The sequence below is a fragment of the Rhamphochromis sp. 'chilingali' genome (assembly GCF_963969265.1).
Source record: "Rhamphochromis sp. 'chilingali' genome assembly, chromosome: 14".
In the NCBI taxonomy this organism is placed as follows: domain Eukaryota; kingdom Metazoa; phylum Chordata; class Actinopteri; order Cichliformes; family Cichlidae; genus Rhamphochromis; species Rhamphochromis sp. 'chilingali'.
The window spans coordinates 8222238-8232796 of record NC_137941.1 but is presented as its reverse complement, the minus strand read 5'-3'; the positions used below and the strand labels follow the sequence as shown (position 1 = coordinate 8232796).

Here is a 10559-nt window from a genome sequence, read left to right as displayed (position 1 = left end):
AGTATGAAGCTACTTTAATCACTCATCGATCGCTCACGTAGTAGAGGTGGGCAGATCAATACTTTTTTCCTCCATCTCCAAGTTTAGTATGAAGATCACTATTTTTTTTATTTATTTAATGAAACAGTATAACTCAAACTATGAGAAACATCTGAACCTTTTTTTGTTTGACTGTCACGCATTTTATTTCCAGTCTATTAAACATTTAAACAATAGAAGTTGACCCAAAGTGTTTACGAGACAGGCACATCAAAACACACTGATCTCCCCTATACAAGCTGCCTTTATAGGTTAAAAGTAGGGGTGGGTTTCGATAATGGATTTTCCGATTAAAATCGAATTTAGCTTGAATAAAGCGATATCAATTCATTAAATCCTGAATTGATTTTTAAATATAAATGTATTTTGCCAGAAACGCAAGAATCTCACGTTAAACCTCTTAAAACTATTTCAACAACCACCAAACAGCTAAAACAGTAAATGAGAGCAGGTAAACTTCCACACAAAGACATAAACACAAAGCACAGACCCGCCGAGGTATCAGAATCAGTGAGTTGTTGGCTTTCTCACCAGACGGCACGGACACGATCACGCCGTTGGGACTGAAAGCAGAACCTCACAGATTCTGAAGCCGCAGGTTTTGTCTCTCTCCAACCAAAATTGACTGAACCAGCAGCAAAAGAAGATCAAAACTACGGTTTGATGAACTTCATCATGAATTCCCTCTTAGCTGTGCTGTTTTGCTGCAACCACAATAAAATCACACTTCCTGCACAGCTCTCTCTTTCTCTCAGTGTACTTCAATAACAGTTTCCCATCTCAAATCTCTGTTTTCTGCATTATTCGCTTGCTTATTGCTACCATTGTTTACAGCGCTGTCAGACGCTATTTTTTTAAATGACTTAGCCTAATTTCTGCTGCTCAATATCGAAGAAATATCAACCTTTTAAAATTATGCATAATTGCAAAACGCTGTGTCTCTAATCAAACCTCTGCAACTTTGCTCTGCTTCACTGCAGCAGCATCAGGTAATGTTTATATGTTGTTTCATGGTTTTCTTCTGTTTTTGTTCTACTGCAGAATATTTTTAAGGTTACTTTGACACAAAGGCATCTGTTGTGATGCTTACACCTCTGATGAAGTCTCACAAGTGTCATTACTGATAAATGATCAGAATTACAATATTTCTGACTGTCTGTGTCAAAATTGAATTGAATCAATTCGAATCGTGGATCGAATCAAATCGATTCTAGAAATCAATGACGATGCCCCGCCCTAGTTAAAAGTATCGGTAATACCTAAATTTGCAGTATTGCACAGCCTATCGTGGAGTCTCTGCATAGCATCAGGCTCTATGATGACTTCTCCACATTAGTTTCTAACATCTTTGGTAAATGAGGGATTTCAGTTTGCTGCTTTGATCAGCTGAGTGTAAAAATACAGATGTGAACCTTTTAAAATTAAACCTGCAGCAGGGTGAAGTCTGCATGATGTGAATGGCTCTGACTACTTCCTGAATCTGTGTATTTACACAGTATGTGCTCTGCTGATTTGCTGTTTTTAGTGACGGATAAAGCTGCTGCTGATATTGGTGCAGCGCTTCCTGCATGTGTTTCATAATTAATGTGATTTAATGTGAAGGCAGTGTCTCAGTGGTGGCCTTCACCGGGTAAACAGCTCCAGGATATGATGACAACACTTTCTCTCAAAAATCAATTCAGAGGCTTTTTTTTTTTTTAATTTGTCAGGAAAACTGAAAAATCTCTGGGATAAAAATGTTTTTTTATCTCCTCTCAGAGGTCACAAAACAACTTTTTTAGTTTTTGTTATTTTAGTCACCAAAGCAGAAAAAACAACTGAGATTTAAAGCCAACCTCAAAGTGTTTCAGTACCTTTATGATTTTCCGCTATCAACCAATCAACTCATAAAAAAAATCGGTTTCCAGCTCTATTTTGGATCTTGTTTACTTATTGTCCGATCATGTTTACGTGGATGGGAACCTGAGGAGACTCCTCTCTCTGCTCGAATCTCTCGGTCGCTCTCCGTCTCTGTCAGAGGAAGATCATTGTGGTCCAAAATAGTCCTTTTGTTGCCCGTGGAGGAAGTGATGTGGTGGTGGAAGTGGAGGGGGGAGTGCTGAGAAAGGAGTGAGGTCATGAGAAGGAGAAGTGACCTTGGAGGCCATCGCACACTCAGGTTCCCACAAACACACAGAAACACACAATCCAGGTCACATCAGAGAGAGAATAAAACTTTTTTATTCTTCGAATAAAACAGGAAATTCGGCGAAGGAAACTTTAGATTCAAGACTTTTAATGCAGACGGTTCAAACAGCGACATTAGTAAATAAAGAATGATTCTTTGCTTTTGTAAAACATCATCTGACTGGTTGCATTGTGTCTAATGTAGGCACCCACAATCTTAAACACTATTATTTACTATGTATATATCGTTGTGTATTCAGCGTGTTTTGAGCTACAGTGCACTGATTGCAAGATTTCCTTCCTTCATACCGACTCTTGGAGTCATTTGTGTTATATTTAGCGCTAATGATTATGCCTTGAAATGTGGAATACAATCCTTTGCCATCAGACTCTGGTCTTTGGCATCAGTGAGTAAAAGCTCATCTCAGATTGGATATCAAGTTCACGATTTCAGTGAGTTCAGCGTGCCACGTTACTCTGAAAGTCGAATAATCACAAAACTTCCCCCAGAAGTGCTGCCGGATCCCCTCAGGTGTGAGCTGAGGGTGTATCTGTCTCCTGCACGGACGGCCCTGTCACCGCTCCCTCTCATTGACGCCGCCTCCCTCGTCACATCACCGGCTTTGTAGAGCCGCCACCTGCTGTGATGTCACCATCTGCAGCTCATTTACCTGTCAGGACACTCCCTCACAGAAATAAACGGATACCAGCGCATTAATTACAGACGGGGAGCGGCTTGACTTAAAATGACTTTACTGCTTCTTATCGGTGGAACAACAAAAGAACTGGAAAGATGACAACCTCAATCTCACACACACACAGGCACACACACACACACACCTTGTAATTAGTGACATAGAGGTGATGATGAGGGGAGGAAGGATTCACATGGAGATGGTCTGACAGCTTCATCAGTTCCACCACAGTGAGGACAGATGGCTCGACAACCACCACACACACACACACACACACGCTGGGCTTGGCGAGGCTGACAGCACACACACACCCCTTTCGGAGGAAACTGTTTATTCTGCCCATGAGAAGCTCAGAGGATGATGGGAAAGCTGGTTAACTCATCTTCTGGTGGCGGTGTAACGTCAGCTGCGCTTCATGAAGGATAAACTTGCTGTTTTACATCAGATTAGTTACAATGTTACACACCAAGTCCCATTAACCTGACATGTTCCACCCGGCACTGTGTCATGCACTAAAAGCTTCCATGATCCATCTTTTTGACCTCTCATCGAGTGGGCGAGAGACTCTGGTTTGCCTTATTTTTATTGGAAATGAAAAAATACACCTGAAACATGCTGTAACATTTGATTTTTTACTGTGTTAACTCCTTATTGCGTAAAGTAAAAATATCAGCCTGGTACCTAAATGGAGGTAAAAAAGAGCTGTCATTGGCCACCTGCTGATATGAGCCTTGAAAGTTTCCCAGAATGCACTTTTTTAGGTTTTCTCCAGCACATTATCAGTAAACATTGAGTCTACTAAATCTTGCCTCTGCTCAAAATCATAGACATTAAACTGCTGGAGTAAACTAAGATATATTCCTGATACTGATGCTCAGAGCTGGTTGGAGGAAGAAAAAGAAAAGTCATGTGGAACAAAAGCCAGATTGTGTCTACATGGTTATAAATATCTTTGCGATCGTGGTTGAACTGTTTCCAACGGTCCTTATCGCAGTGAGAATTTAATCTCACCAGAAACGTGATCTTGGCCCGCAGAGGAGAGCGCGCCGGTAATCGCTGCTTCTCCTGAGCGTGCAGAGCGACGTGGGCCGGGCGGCCCTTTCCCTGACTCTGCCGTGTGGACATCAGGAAATAAATCACCATCAAAGGCCGCTCGGCACAATCAGCCCCAGATGGTCTGTGAGCCTCTCAGCTGTTTGAGAAATGTTGAAGTAATTAACAATTAGCAGTTCAAAGAGAGGCCGATGGGCCGAAGCAGACCAACCAGAACGAGTGTGCTCGGAGAGGGTGACGGGGTGAGCTGGTGTGTGTTTTCACACCCTCTGAATGATGAGCGTCGGTCCACATGCCGCTCTGCGGATTTTATTAGGACAACGAAGAAAAAGACACATTAGTGTAACAAACATTAGGGCATGTTAAACTTAACTTCATGTGCCTGTTACACTGAGGCACTTTAAAGCCACCTCACATCTGCTGTGTTTGTTTTTTTACTTTTTAATGAGCCATTTTTAATCCTTTATTGTTTTTCACTGAGTTTATTCAGCTGTTATTATATAGAGACGTTACGTTCAGCTGCAATATGTGCATTTTATTGCTTTTTATTGACATTTTTAGTATTCTTTACTTTGTTTTAATAAAGGGGCTGGTGCTTGTGTTCTAGTTATAGAGGGCTCATGCTTCTCAGCACCCCCTTTCCCGGGAAGGTCATTGTAAAGTTGCAGGAGAGTCCCTCTATTCGTCGAACCTCAGGTCCTACAGGACTGATGGAAACAAGAAAAAAACTAAATAAAAATGATGAACTATTGACAACCTCTCATCAACAAAAAAAAAACGAGATGATGTTCCAAAGAGAGGAGCTCCAATCAGAACTAATTAAGTTGTGTAGAAAGGCTGGACAAGTTTGGAAATTATCCAATCAGAAGTAATTAAATGGTACGAGGAAGCGGTACAAGTAGCTCCTCTCCTCCCTCGAGGAAGACAAGAGTAGACATGTGGACACATTTAATGTCAAGAAAAATAAGACGCTTTGTAAACAGATACAGATTTTACCGCTACCTGTCAGTGAAAGAGGCCACACCCCTAATAATCCAGACCCCACCCTTCGTTACTGCACAGTTGTTGTGAAGGAAGGAAGTTAGTCGTAGAGACCAGAAGAGGCTGTAACCATGTTTATTTCTTGGACATTTTAACATCGGGGCCTGACTCACTGCTGGAGCCTCTGGTAGGCTGCAGGTTTTGGTGCTTTGGTTCATTGTTTTAGCTCCATAGGTTGGTGTTTGGTTTAATTTTATTCATGCTTGCAGAGGTTAAGCTTCATCCCTCCCTGTGCATACCTAAAGCTCCTAAATGAGATGATCTGCACGCCACAGCGACCCTTACAATTCCCCTCCTGTTCTTGCAGACGTTCACATCAACAATTGGAGACATTTGACTTTTAATTTGATATCTTAGAAACTCCTATTGTTTCTGCTTTAATCCCATTTCCTCCTTTTAACTTATTACTGGCAATTTCCCTTTCCTCCTCCCCTCCTCCCGATGCTGATGACTTAATTGTTTTCTCGCTGCCCAACACGAACTGCCCCTGGGAACCCGCCACGTCCTCCGTTACATCCTGAGGCCACGGGATCCGGTGACACAGCGTGTGCGAGTGTGTGAAAGTCGGCCAGTAAATGTGTGTTTTCATGTGCGGCGGTACAAATGTGTGTACGCGCCTTTCCCAACATGAGCGGCAGGCGTGTTTAAGCCCACTCTGCAGCGAGACGTGTGGGAAGCCAGATGAGAGGGCTTCCTCGCCGTTTTCCCAACACCAGTGATTACCAGTCGCGGAAATGCTAATGGCTGTTTTGATAGCCACGGGCCGAGGCTTAAGCATTTGTTTTACTACGTAAATCCATGTCTGGCCCACGCTGCCCCCACGCCTGTTGATTTTAAATTATGAGGATATTGCTGCTGATCATGTTCACTCTTCAAATTTCACAGTTGCAGCTCACTTCCAGTTCAATCCAGGCAGTGAGCCAGAATCCCATCCTCAATATTTAAGTATGCCAGAAAGATGTTTCTACAAAAAAACCACAAAAAACTGCTGTATCCAGTCTATGCCATTGAAGTCAAGATATTTCACCACAAAGTTTGGGCTGTGGCCTTTTATCTTTATGGGAATATTTGACCCCTTTACCAAAGAATCTGTTTGTGCTCTAGAAATAACCTCAAACATAAAAAACTATTGTGTGGCTAGAGATTCCAGTGTGACCCTTAACTGTGAGTTTGTCCTTGAATCTGAGAACCTGGCATATACGGAGATAGAGTGGCACATTGTGCCTTCAGATAAACAGCAGGGCGACGAGATAATTATCTGGTATACTGGAGGTGTGATATATAACAATCTCTATGAGCCATTAAAGAACAGGGTCCACTTTGAATCTTGTCTGATGCAAAAGCACTGAGTCTGTTGACTCAGTGCTTTTGTTTTGCTTAGAGTGTCTTATGTTTCAGTTTAATTCTTGTTAGGATTTGCTAGTTCTTAGGTTTTGGTTTCTGTGTCTCTGTGCCTGCCCCGGTCCCATGTCTCCTGTCTAAGTCCTGTCCTATGTTCTCTCTGTACTGTGTCAGAATCGGGTCTCTGAGTCTGTGTCTGTAAGTTCAGTTGGTGTGCTTCCTGTTTTACTTTGAAGGTCCGTGTCTTATGTCAATCTATCCTGTTGCTTCCCTTGTCTCGTCCAGCCCAATTATTCCCAGCTGTGTTTCCCTTCTGCCTCCCATTTCCTGATAACCCTGCTGTGTATTTTAGTCTGTAGTGTATTTTTATCCCGTTTGTTGTCGCGTCGTGCCCTCACCGTGCTGTCGTTTCCGCCGTCTTCCTGGTTTAAAGTATAATTAGTAGTGCTGTCAGCGTTAATCTCGTTAAAATGATGTTAACGCCATAACCACATTAACATGGCAAATCTCTGTTAGCGAGTTAGCGCGGCTGGATGGCGTCAACTCGTTAGCTTGGTTAGCTCATTAATGCGTTAGCGCCGTGCAGCCCCATGCAGGGGGCGATCCGCGCTAACTCGCTAACGGAGATTTGCTGCTTTAATGCAGTTATGCCGTTAACGTCATTTTAATGAGATTAATGCTGACAGCACTAATAATTGGTGAAACTCTTCATCTATTGCCCCTTAGTTCTCTGTATCCAAGTTTATCCAAAGCAAGGTGAAAAATTTACTGGAGTTTTGAAAAACTTTAACTTGTTCGTAACGGAGAGGCTAAGTATGCCAGTGTGCTACGTAGATGGTGAAGCTGTGGAAGGAAACAATCTGAGGATGAGATGTAGTTCCTCACAAGGTACTCCTGCTCTGGATTACAGCTGGTCAAAGGCAAGCGGAAACCAGATGTTGCCTCTAAGTGCCTTTGTTGACACTACAGCTGGTGACTTGTATTTACGCAAGATCACAGAGAGTGATACTGAATCTACAGGTGCATGCTCGTAAGTCTTGTTGGTATGGAAGAGTGGGAGGTTATACTCTGTTCCCCCTTACAGCTTACATCACCACAGACTATGAACAATGAATCTGGAACTACAGCAGCAATTGAAACCAATATGATTGTGATGATCATCCTTGTCCTCAAGTCATTATCTGCTACTGTAGAAAAAAGAATGACGAAGTATTTGGAAATTAAATACTGACGGAAGAACTCCCTCCTCATAAATGGCAATCAATTAAGAGTCATAACCTTGGGCCTGGATCTTTGGAAAGCATCCAGGATCTTACGGGAGCGTATGAAAACATGAATGGAGAGTTCATGTGTCAGTTCACGTTCACCAAGGCGAATGATTTTCCAAAAAAGATGGATGACTCAGTCACAGTGAATGGCCAAGACATCCAACTTCCACAACCTTGAGGACAAGCAAATTGTTCATGCTGCTTTTGAGGAAGAAATATGTTTCTTTTTCTACTCTTTTTCACTTTTTGGGTGACCAGGACATCCCACATCCTCTGCAGCTGCTGACTGAAACATACCGGAGAGCACCTGATATACGTTGGAGGCGATACTGTTTCAGAGCACTTTATGAGAACTTAAGCGAGCTTGTCTGCTTTTGCCATTGATAATAAACGATCCCCGTTATGGTCAGGACTTTAAATGGAAACACGCCAGGGTCATGCACTGCTTCACATCCTGAGCACGCTCACATACGCTGGGACTCGTTCTCTTCAGTGTAATTTGTGTCCTTTTTTAAATTGTTTTTGTGCCTTTGTTGTTGTTATTTTAAATATTTGGTAATATTTTCTGCCTCTCTGTCATTATTTTGAGTTTCTTTAACACTTTAAAAGTCTTTTGATTCATTTTGTGTTTCTTTTGGGCTCTTGGGTGTATTTTTATGTACTTGTTTTATGTCTCTCTGACATCATTTTTAATCTCTTGGGTATTGTTATTTTCTCTTTGGTGAGATTATATTGACTCATTGGTGTATTTTATGTCTCTTTTGATTTCTTTTGACTCTTCAGTGTGATTTTTGTCTCTTTGGTGCCAGTTTGTGCCTCTGAAGTGAGCCACGCTAAGTTCAGAACTTTAAATGGAAAACATGCCAGCTTCACACCCCGAGCATGCTCACTTACGCCGGGGCACTTTTTTTTTGAGTCTTTGTTGTATTTTTATTATCTCTTTGGTTACGCTTTCTCTCTCCATTTTTTGGCACCATTTTTTTATCTCTTGGGTATTGTTTTTGTGTCAGTTCAGTGTTATTTTAAGTTTCTTTGTTACTATTTTCTATCTTTTGCTTATGCTTTGAGTCTCTCTGGCATCGTTCTGCGTTTCTTGGGTATATTTTTTTTTATCTCTATGGAGATATCGTTTTGACTCTTTGGTGTATTTTGTGTCTCCTTGGCACCGATTTGTTTCTCTCTGTTTACATTTTGCGTCTTCTTTTGATTCATTTTGCGTGTCTTTGGTGCAGTTTTGTGCCTCCTAAGTGAGCTCATCTGTTTATTCCATCGGTTATAAATGAGCCACGTTATGTTCAGGACTTTAAGTGGAACACATGCTTGCTTCATGGACTGTTTCACACCCTCAGCGTGCTGATATAAATTCCTTTTTTAGGGGCCAGAAGTCAAGTTCAGCGACGAAAAGCTAAATGTGGGGACTTTCTGTGAAGAAAGCATCCTGTCTGTTTTTTAATTAGACTTCCAGACTGGTTACTGTTTGACCAGCAGCCAGTGTTTGGAAGGCTGCACAGCCCACCGTTACAAAGATGCTTGTTTTGGACCATCATATTGTTTGCATTATTTGAACAGCGTGGTAGTGTGAATGCTGCAGTGACATCGCGGTAGTTCTGGTAGTTGCCAGCAGCAACATACAATGTAGGTTTAATTGCAAAAATGAGAGCAGCGTGTGAATGCTAATACACCAGCCTCTTTGAATCCACTGCCAGGCCTACCATCAAATTTGGTCTCATTTTGATCTTCGTTGGCCTGGTTTGTGTGTGTGAGCGCGTGCACTGTCCGTAACTAGGCTCAACCTTTTCAAATCAAATTCAAATTCAAATTTTATTTGTCACGTACACAGTCATACACAGTACGATATGTAGTGAAATGCTTGGACAACTGCTCGTGACCTAAAGAAAACAAAAAAGGAAAAGGCTATGAATAAGATAGGAAATAAATATGAAAAATTAAAAAGGGTAAATTTAACTAGGAAGGAATAGAATATAAATTAAGGTTAAAAATGAAATAACTGTACAACACAAATTAGAATGAAGGGTAAATTTAACTGGGAAGAATAAGATAAAGATAAATATATAAATTAAAGTTGAAAATAAAATAACTGTACAACAAAATACACAATACACAATATAGAACTATATAAGAATGTATGAAGAAATCTAAATATAAATAAATATATACACAATAACAGCAGCTGTACAAGTATTAACCGGAAATGAAGAATATAGTGACCAGTGTTGTGCAAAACCAAAGTCCAGAAAGTCCAGTGTGTGTGTAAGAACTATATGTGTGGGTCAGTACTGTGTGGTGGTGTGATTGAGAGACCGTATCGCCTGGACTCCAAGAGTCGATCTGGTCTTTTACCTTTCAAAGGGCTAAAAAATGTTGCCCGTATGTTTGTACTTGCTAGTCCAGCTTTTGCGGTTAACAGCCAATAATGAAGCACCTTGAACCTGCATTCCTTCTAATGACCAATAGGGGGCCTTCAATTGCAAACAAGTCTGATCTTACACATCTGTGACCTTAGATTACATTTTCCTGATGAGATTATGGTTTCAATCTGCAGTTTCAGCTCTAATTGAGCAACATGACAGGGCTCTAGACTAACTTTTTTTAACGGAACTTCTTCCTTTGCAATATTGTAGGCGATGTTAAACTTAATGATCATCTCAGCCTCCTCCGATGACCTGTTTACTCCTGCCTGCCGCTGAAAGGCAGTGGGGAGCAGGGACATTTTGGCAGAGCATTTATCGCGGCATATAATGTGTCTTCTCGATGCTGTATGCTTTTTCAGCGTTTCAATTCGAAACGTATTAGCACCAGTGACAAATGCAGTGTTGCCGGCCATGGTCTTTCCACATTCGCGACAATAAATGCAGTGCATCATATTGTCAGCTTGGCTGTATCTTAGCCAGAGAAACTGGTCAAGCCACTCGATTCGAAATTTATACATTTTCTC

General features: G+C 41.5%; 1 pseudogene across 1 annotated transcript; it reads left to right on the top strand.

The window, feature by feature from the left end:
* Window positions 1–4144: 4144 nt before the first annotated feature.
* LOC308409907 (coxsackievirus and adenovirus receptor homolog) lies at window positions 4145–7781 on the top strand (annotated as a pseudogene). The gene is made up of 2 exons: window positions 4145–4187; window positions 7062–7781. The product of its transcript is annotated as a coxsackievirus and adenovirus receptor homolog (transcript).
* Window positions 7782–10559: the final 2778 nt, after the last annotated feature.